At 34.4% G+C, this 10,428-nt stretch overlaps 1 protein-coding gene across 12 annotated transcripts in view; it reads right to left on the reverse strand.

The window, feature by feature from the left end:
- nfixb (nuclear factor I/Xb) overlaps window positions 1-10,428 on the reverse strand; it is a 172,783-nt gene that overhangs the window by 147,929 nt on the left and 14,426 nt on the right. The gene's annotated exons all lie outside the window — the stretch shown is intronic.

A 10,428-nucleotide genomic window follows, 5' to 3' on the forward strand; every position in this document is an offset into this window, starting at 1 on the left:
CATTTAACAGGTTTTTACTGTAGCATTTTTACAGTCTTTTACCGTTAAATTCACGGTCATTTTTTACAGTGTATGGGTCAAAATTATAAATTTTTCTTTTATGCCAAAAATAATTAGGATTATTAAGTAAAGATCATGTTCGATGAAGATATTTTGTCAATTTCCCACTGTAAATATATCAAAACTTAATTTTTGATTAGTAATCCAGGGTCACAAATATAATATTAATGCTAATATATACAGATGAGATAATGGGTCTTAATATAAGATGAAATAATGGTTCTTAAATATCTATTCTAATAATCACACAAATATTTTTAAAAAAATACAACTTATACTGCACCATATATGTTATATGTTTATAAATTTTGTATTTTAAAAAAAATGTATATAAATCTACAAGTAAATGTAAATATTTAAAAAATAATGAATAAAATATTTATTCATGTAAAGTACATAAATATACAATTATTAATTCTTTATTTAAAAAACTAAATATAAACTGTAATACAAGTATAAAATATAATATTAATACTAATATATTCATACATAAACATACAATTCTTAATTATTTATATATTTAATTTAAATATAATTTTAAAATAATACATAATATTTAAGATATTATTTTATTATATACAGCTATAAATTTATTATAAAGACAACTCATCCCTCACCTATTTTATATATTTTTTTATTATCTATTTACATTTATTTGATATATAAATACACATAAACATAATTATTTCAAAAAATATAGACCAGGATATCATAGACACTTGAAGGTGGACACTTAAGCCAGTAAGAATGAAAGAGCTTAGCAACCATCGCGGCGGTGAATTTTGCACAGGCAAACACCACACTTCAGAAAGAGTCAAATCTGTTCTGAAAGTTGTGACTGAACACAGCTTGTCCAAACTTTGTGCCGGCCGTGTGCTGTGCTGGACTCATGCGGCCTGTAATCTTAAACTCAATGCAGCTCTGCATGCGACGCACAGTCAGACCAGACTCTCCAAACTGCTTCCCATTCACACCTCCTGACTTCCCAGTATATCCGTGACTTATTCAGCACAAACCTCTCACACAGCGACTCTTTCTCCCGACACGACCGCCAAGGTGGTTTGTTTTTTTGTTTTTTTCTCAGAGTGTGGTGTCCATTCATCCCAGTTCATTTGTATGCTGGGAGCCGCGCTGACTGGGTGTGCGGAGCTGAATAAGACCCCATTCCAGTCTATCCATTAGTACGACGATGTTAAATCACACAGTAAAGCCAAGGGCAAAAGCAAAGTCTGTTCACACAGCGGCATTATGGGGCAAGAAGTCTGTACCAGTTGATTTTAAGTAAAAGTGATTAACTAGTACACAAAGAGCCAGACTGAAAGATCTATTACTCATAGGTTGATCTTAATGAGACTAATGAGATCTCAGTTATTTCTATATGAAGTATTAGATTTGTCTTGGATGTTTCTCGTAAAATTCCTTTGAAAACATACGCAAATGAGACTCACACTGATAATCAGTAAAAACATAGAGGTATAAATTGAATGTGGATAGCAGCTCAGATCATCTTGGTGAAATTTGTTGAGAAATCTGACTGCAGATTTCAATTTGAGTAAATCCAAGCACAGTTCCAGACACTGATCTCATTCACGAACAAATCATGATTCATCAATAACTTTTGACTATTATTTATTCTAAATCCGTAGGGGGAAAAAAATGTAGAAACAACTGAAACCAAATGTATGCAAAAATCCTACTTTGGGTGGCATTATAAACATGTTAAGATGGCATTTTTTACATAGATATTTCATCTTAAATATATGTAAATAAACATATAATATAATAAACATGTTAATATAAATTTCTTAAACAAATATTTCATCTTAAATATATTTAATATCTCAAATGTTTTTACTATAGTGAGTGCTTCGGTCTCATTTTATTTATAATATCTTTTTATATATATATATATATATATATATATATATAATTATTATAAAATTAATTATTAAAAAAAACATTTTTTTGCAAGACAACAGTGAGTACTTCAATCCAAAAGGTTCTCATTTTATATATAAAGAAATAAATATGAATTGCAAATATGAATTTATTGAAAAGATCTGATATTATTATTTTTTTTTTCATCAAAGGAAACTTCTCACGACCTCTGAAGAAACCTCCAGTTTCTCAGACGAGGATCATTCCTGTTGTCCTTAATAAAAAGATATATACTGTATTTTAATGCAGTTGAGATTGGAGCAAACTCTGCTGCACACTTTTCCTGGATTAAACCTGTCTCCAAAATGCACTCCTATAAAAATACATGCAGCACTAAAATAACAGACGCATAGATGTGTCCGCACACACACACACACACACACACAGCTCTATAATAAATCAAAATATGAATTGCAAATATGAATTTATTGAAAAGATCTGATATTATTATTTTTTTTTTCATCAAAGGAAACTTCTCACGACCTCTGAAGAAACCTCCAGTTTCTCAGACGAGGATCATTCCTGTTGTCCTTAATAAAAAGATATATACTGTATTTTAATGCAGTTGAGATTGGAGCAAACTCTGCTGCACACTTTTCCTGGATTAAACCTGTCTCCAAAATGCACTCCTATAAAAATACATGCAGCACTAAAATAACAGACGCATAGATGTGTCCGCACACACACACACACACACACACACAGTACTATAATAGATCCCAGACACTGGCTAACCAAAATGTGGCTGCAACACTAGCTATTCATATCCACAGCAATGAAAGGCTGCATACACTCTCACTCTCTCTTCTCTCACAACACATCCATACGTCAAAGCGCTTAACTAAACAAACTGTAGAATGACAACCGATCCAACTGGTTGTTACTTTCAGAATGTGAACACTCTTAAAAATAATAGGTTACAAAAGGGGGTTTTGCAGTGATGCCATAGAAGAACCATTTTGGTTCACCGAAGAACCTTGAGTGAACAGTTCTTAAAATAACCATTTTTCTTAGCGTGAAGAACATTTAAATATCCAAAGAACGTTTTGTGGAATGGAAAGATTTCATGGATGTTAAAGGGACAGTTCATGCAAAAATGAAGTTGTTCCAAAGAGTTTCTTTCTTTTGTTGAACACAAAAGAAGATATTCTGCAAAATGCTGGTAACCAAACACTTGACAGTACCCATTGACTTCCATAGTATGGAAAAAAAAATACTATGGAAGCCAATGGCTACCGTCAACTTACCAACATTCTTCAAAATATCTTATTTTGTACTCAGCAGAAGAAATTCATGCAGGTTGGGAACAAGTGGAGGGAGAGTAAATGATTTTTGGGTGAACTGTCCCTTTAAAGGTTCTTCATGAAACCATTGATGGACTTTTATTTTTAAATAACAACTAGATTTATATTTTATGGAGATTTTCGGTTTGTTCAAATCACTAACCATAAGTATGCACAATTATTATTTTTTTTGCTTTTACATTTAATTGTGTTTCCTGTCCTCAATTTCATCATATTTGAAAATACTCTTCGTCAAACAGCTTTTCTAATGAATAAAAGCTATGGACAGAAAAACAGGAGCAGGTCAAATAAAGTGACAGATGAGTCCCTCTTTTCTGCTCGGTTTGCCTTCACACTTTAAAGTAACATGGTTTGTTTGAGTTTACGCTGATTGTTTGATGTAGTTCCCTGTAGATCTGTCCCCCTTCTCCCTCGCTGTGGATGTTTATGGAGCGTGGTTCTGTATCAATTAAACATGCCACCCTTTTCTATGTATACGCAGCATATGCCCAATCCATATGGTTAGCCCTGAGCGAAAGCGCTCCCTAGGCCCTTCATAATTAACTCTTGAATATCAGCACAAACATATTTAGAGGCGAACGACGAACAGCCATATTCAAAATGTCTGCTGATGGGAAATAATGGGCCTGTTACATTTCATGTCTGCTCACAGGGGATCCCAAAATTGCCCTTCCATTAAGATTATAGGTAGTAACACATAATGTGAAACGTGTATCGTGTAGCAATCATAATGAAAGTGGGATGAATTTGAGCGATATGGGACATGTCTGTTTGAAAATTATGGTAAGAAAGAAAAACCAAAAATACAACTGTATATTCAGGACTAGGATATAATTCTGATGAACTGTTTGTTACTTTCAGAATGAATAAAAACAGAAGCTTAAATGGCCGAATGGACTAGATTTTTACATTTACAGAAGAAATGTGAGTGGTGCTTGGCAGTTTGAGTTGATTTTAATATCAAAATCTTACAGGGATATTTGACAGGTGATGGTAGCCATTGACTTCAATAGTATTTTGTTTTCCCATTTATGGAAATCAATGGCTACCGCCAACTGTTTTGTTATCCACATTCTTTAAAATATCTTCTTTTGTGTTCAACAGAAGAAAGAAACTCATACGGGTTTGGATCAACTTGAGGGTGAGTAAATTATGACAGAATTTTCATTTTTAGGTGAACTCTTCCTTTAATTGTCTCTCCTAAACAGTGATGAAATTAAAGCTGCAGTCCAAAAGTTTTGCCTCTTTGTCGCCATCTCTGTTCGAAACCAGCAATTGCAGTTATTTGCAGATTGATCTTCTTTACATGGGTTGTGCATCGGCACGGCTCCTCAGCGTGGATGAATCTAATGTTTTGAGCTGTATATGTGTGCTGTCAGTCAACGCACCAGTGTGGATATTTACTGTACTTCAGAATTACAGATACTACGTCTTTGAAGTATGTCTAAAATAAGAAGTTTCACCGGAAAATGTCATCTGATCAGGTAAGTAACATGTCTGCCGGATTTACAATAAATCGCGCTACCAGTGGTGATTTAATCTACAAGTTTACAAGCTTACGATTATGAATTGGGCTAAGGTAAGGTTTTGAACACTGATTGGTTATGTACTTTCTCAATGACTGATTTCGGATCATTTTTAACCAAAAAAAAAAGTTAAGGAATGCAGCTTTAAATGGAAAGCAACTGGAGACTTTGTTCAAGTCTTGTGCATATTTTAAAATATATTTACACATTTTCATTTTTAATATTTGCTCTTATTTTTTATTTGCCAGTAATGATAATTTTTTAAGAATTATTATGAATTTTGGTAAGAAATGTGATTAACTGACATGAAAATAATTTGACAATGCAAAACGGGGAAAAAAAAATATCGCTGTACACGATTTCATTTATTTTGCTAAAGTCATCCACACCCCCTCTAAAACCCCACCCACCAAAAACACGTCAGCAAATCAGAACGCGCAAAATGAGTCAGAAGCAGAGAGAGTGTTCTGATTGGTTGGTCTTCTTGTTAACCCGCAGAAGCTCCCGATTCTTTTGTTCTGTTACACACGCCTGGGACACACTAGACGATTTTCAAATCTTTACCAATTTTAAAACCATGGGAGACCATAGACATGAAGACGGTTTCAACCGATTTTTAGCCTTATAATCCTTTGAACGTGCACACTAGATGATTCGCCCAGACCCCACACTAGGAACGATTTCACGGTGACATGAGAACTCACGGATCAAACATGACTAGAGAAAAAAAACACACAGAGGACAGTCGACATCATCAGCTGGCTCTCCTGGAGCGCATTCTGTTGTACAGTGAAAAACAAAATAGAAAAAAAAGAATATGGGTGATGTTCTTTTTCAGTACTCTACTTTCGTGGCATGTTTGTGGCTGGCCAAGCTTCACATATAGAAGCATGCAACATCCGGTAGGTGATGCTTGCCAGCCTTACAGAAACAGGTGTGATTTCTCATGCTTCTGAAAAAGTGAAATGAGACCTATGCATTTTTTGGTGAGGTTCATGCTTACACGTTCATATAACTTTTAACTTCACAACAACAACAACCCCAAATAAAACTATTCACGATATCCCTCTTTACATCCTAATTCATGTGTTCACAGATAAGAGAAACTGACAGTTGACATGACTTCTACATAACTGTTAATGCTCTATAAACCCAGGTAACACAGCAGACCCATCAAAGCGGAGCGAGGGAGGGAGGGGGATTTGTTTTTTAAAAGCGGCGAGGGAGGAAATATATGAAAGCAGAAATGTATGCCATGTGAACGCTTGCCAGGGCCACTTCAGGGAGAAATGCTGGAAAAAATTTGATATTTCATACCTTCATCTCTTGAGGAGCCGGAGAGAACGAAATGAGCGCAGAACAGGAGTAATAATGAAGCCGGGGAGGAGGGTGGGCTGTCAGATTGCTTATTGTTTGTTTTTGGAGCTGTTTGGGCACTAAACATTGATTCTGTCAGCACAGGAACTGCAAGCCAGAGTCGTGTCAGATTATGGGCTATTACACAGGATGAATCACTATTTTACTACATTAAATACAAAATATAAGATATTTCAAGTTTTTAATTAAATGGCTTGTTAGTGTTAGTGGGAAAACTAAGGCATTCATGACTGTTATACGACAAAGTTTAATACTTATGTTTAGAGGTTAGTCCCTGCTGGTAGATGTCGTAACTACACCATCTGGACACAAAAAGCACATTTCTCCATTGACGACTATTTAAAATCAGCCCAGTATTCAAGTATTTCCTTTCCTGCAAAGGTTTTGAATCAATGCGGTGATTCCCCTGCTGCTGAATCAGTGCCACAGCAAAAAATAAATAAATACAAAATAAAAAGTGAGTTTATTACCCGTTTTTAATGCAAAGCAATAAAAGACCAAATAATATGCAATGTCTTTCTGTTGTTTTTACATGCACGCAGAATAAAAACAACATAGCCTACAATGTGACCAGTAGAGACTGATTCACAAACAAATCACTCTTATGAGCCAGTTTTTTTTTTATCAAAACATACATACATATGATTAATGTAATCTGATTCATGAACAAATTACACATGTAATCCAGTTCTTTTCAGTGAATCAAAAACAAATAACCCAGTCAGTGTAGTTTGATTCCCGAACAAATGACTCATATGAGCTGGTTCTTTTTAAATTGAATCCAAATCCATAAGAGCGAACAGTGTAGTCTGATTCTTGAGTAAATTACTCATTTGAACTGGTTCTTTTTAGCAAATCAAAATGATAAAAGACGACCAATGCAGTATTATTCTTAAACATATGACTCGTATGAACCAGATTTTTTTTCTGAATCAAAAACAAATTACTTGTATGTGTCTGTTATTTTTAGTGAATCAAAAACATACAGTGTGGCCAGTGTAGTCCAATTCTCAAGCAAATTACTCATATGAGCAGGTTCTTTTTAGTGAATCCAAACAAAGCACAAACAGTGTAGTCTGATTCTCGAACAAATCACTTTTATGAGCTGGTTCTTTTTTAGTGAATTAAAAAAATAAAATAAAAACAAAGGAGCGAACAGTGGAGTCCCATTCCTGAACAAATGACTCCTATGAGCCTGTTCTTTTTAGTGAATCAAAAACATAAAGCGCAACCATGCAGTCCGATTATCAAACAAATTACGTATACGAACTGGTTATTTTTAGTGAATCCCAAACAAATTAATAATATGAGTTGGTGCGTTTTAGTAACCTATAACCAGTGTTGGGAAGGTTACTTTGGAAATGTAATAGGTTACAGATTACAAGTTACCCTATTTAAAATGTAATGGGAAAGAAATCAATTAAATCTGTATGTGGATGTGTGTAAATATTCAAATGTAATCCCCTTTGTAATCGTTAACATTTTCATAAGTAACTGTAATTTAATTACACATTTTTTCTTAGTAACTGTAACTGATTACAGTTACATTTATTTTGTAATTAAATTACGTAACGCCGTTACATGTAACTATTTACTCCCCAACACTGCCTATAACAAAAACATACAAAATGACCAGTGTAGTTTGATTGCTGGACAAATGGCTCTTAAAATCGGTTCTTATAGTAATTAATAAAAAATAATAATAATTAGCTACTGGTTTGACTTAAGGCCCGTTCACACCAAGCACGATAACTATAAAGATAACGATAAAGATATAGTTCTAAAAATCGTTCTCAATATTAAAAAATAGCATAGTTCACACCACAACTATAACGATAACGATACAGAGGAACAATATCGTTGTGATCACGTTCACAGCCAATCAGAATTCATCCTGCTGTAACGAGCTCAAGAACTTAAAGCGGCAGACGAGTGTGCGCTTAGAATAAACAGATGATATCGTTCGCTGGTGTGGACGCTAATATCGTTATCTTTATAGTTATCGTTCTTGGAGTGAACAGGGCTTTAGTCTAATGAATACTTCACTGAACTCTTAGAACGGTTACTAAATTTGACTTGATTTTTATATATATTTATATGCATGCAAACCGAAGATCAGAATGTTAACAGATATCTTTGTCCAGATTTAGACCTTTTTTTTCATATTTAATGAAAATGCTATATAATATCAGATTAATGCATGGCTCTAGCAGCTCATAGACATGCAGTTATGATAATGAACTGATGTGCATAACAACATACTGATAACCAGAGTTTCATTAACATCACATCATTGATTTGCAATAGAAGAAAAAGCTAAAGCCAACAGCCAATTAATCAGGGACATCTGTGTCAAATGACTTGTTCATAATGTTGATTGGTCATAAGATCAAATCCAGTTGACAGGGGAACTAACAGCACTCCACCACAGGGAGCACTAACACATGGCACACATGCTTTTCAGTTTGGGTCTTGGAAATAAATTAAGGCTGACACAAATGTCTTACATCTTTAATGTCAAATAAATTTATAATAACTGCTACACTAACATCAATACCTCTTCTCACTCAAACAAATCAAACACTGACTACAAAATAATGGATTCAATTATATATTCTGCTGCTACGTCGTCCAAGCTTGCATGAAACCTTTTTGGTAAACAAACTATAGGATGCATTGTTTGTTATCATAAAACTGTTCTTCGTTTCAACGGTCATCAAAGTCACTTCCAGATGCATTTCTCTTTAAGCATCTATTTATTTGACAGAGGCCTGCTGTAACTGCAATGCAACTAGCTGTCAACTCTTCTAACTATCTAGCTTCATATCTTTGATTGTTGTTTGGAAGCGTAATTAAATTCGTTTTTTAAGCGAAGACGTTAATCCCATGTGGATTCAGCTTTGAATAGATTCCCTCATTTCTTTCTGCAGTGGCCTATTTGGGTGCGTGCCATTTAAGAGAGCGGATAAACAAATAATTATCCACATTAATGTGCTGATATTCAGGCCCATCTGGAAATCATCAACAAGTACAAGCCTTGCATCAGTCATGCAATCAAATATAATCTGGATTCCAAAGCCGGTCAAAGTGGAGGAGAACTGAAAACTATGTGTGCAGCGAGTTGAAAATAAAGAAGGCCGATGCATAAATTAGCTGAACATTTAGACTCTGAAATGAGGACACCTGGGTAATGTGCTTTAGTTGACTGCCAATAGCTTGATGTCTCCTCAGATCGGCTTATTGTGGCCTGTCTGGTGAAAAGTAAAAATCAAGCTATCTGAGGTTAGAGTCGAGCTAAATCTGAGCAGATGTTCTTGCATGAAGATCCCAAAATTCAGCCAATATGATATTCAAATGCAAGTTCCTTGTGTTCTTTAGTTTTGAAATAGCTGCACGTGTCATTGGCATATACTGTAAAAAGCTGTTGAATCTGGCCTGCATATTTCCTCTCCAATGTCCTATAAATAAAATGCTAAAAATTCAAAGAAATGGCTGCATGTGTACTTTATACATGGCCCACCTCATACAGCGAACATACAGTGTTATTTAACCCTTCTGCTGCGCTTAATTTGGTGTTACCAGTCAAAAATGATGGGACTTTAAAAATTGCTTGTAAATCTCTCATTATGCTGTATTATCACCAAATCTTGGATTCTATCTTTTTGTCAACTTGTTTTCTTTCAATTAGCACAGCTTTTGTATTTCTTTTTGGAACCAATTGCTCATAGGCCTCATTGATCTGAGCTCATGCACCTCAGTTTTTAAGTGAAAAAAGCACTATTTGTGAATCATTTTGGAAATGTTCACTCAAAAATGGAGGTGCATGAGCTCAGATCAATGAGGCCTACAAGCAGTCAGTTCCAAAATGAAGCACACACCAAGACCAAATCCAATATTTGGTAACAATATAGCATAATGAGAGATTTACATGCAATTTGACAACACAAGTGGTTATGACCCTGGAGCACAAAAGAGTCTTAAGTCGCTGGGGTATATTTGTAGCAATAGCCAAAAATACATTGTATGGGTCAAAATTATTGATTTTTCTTTTATGCCAAAGATCATTAGGACATTAAGTAAATATCATGTTCCATAAAGATATTTTGTAAATTTCCTACCGTAAATATATCAAAACTTAATTTTTGATTAGTAATATGCATTGCTAAGAACTTCATTTGGACAACTTTAAAGATGATTTTCTCAATATTTTGATTTTTTTGCAC

This window comes from Sinocyclocheilus anshuiensis, unplaced genomic scaffold (assembly GCF_001515605.1).
Source record: "Sinocyclocheilus anshuiensis isolate Anshui unplaced genomic scaffold, SAMN03320099.WGS_v1.1 scaffold207, whole genome shotgun sequence".
Classification (NCBI taxonomy): Eukaryota; Metazoa; Chordata; class Actinopteri; order Cypriniformes; family Cyprinidae; genus Sinocyclocheilus; species Sinocyclocheilus anshuiensis.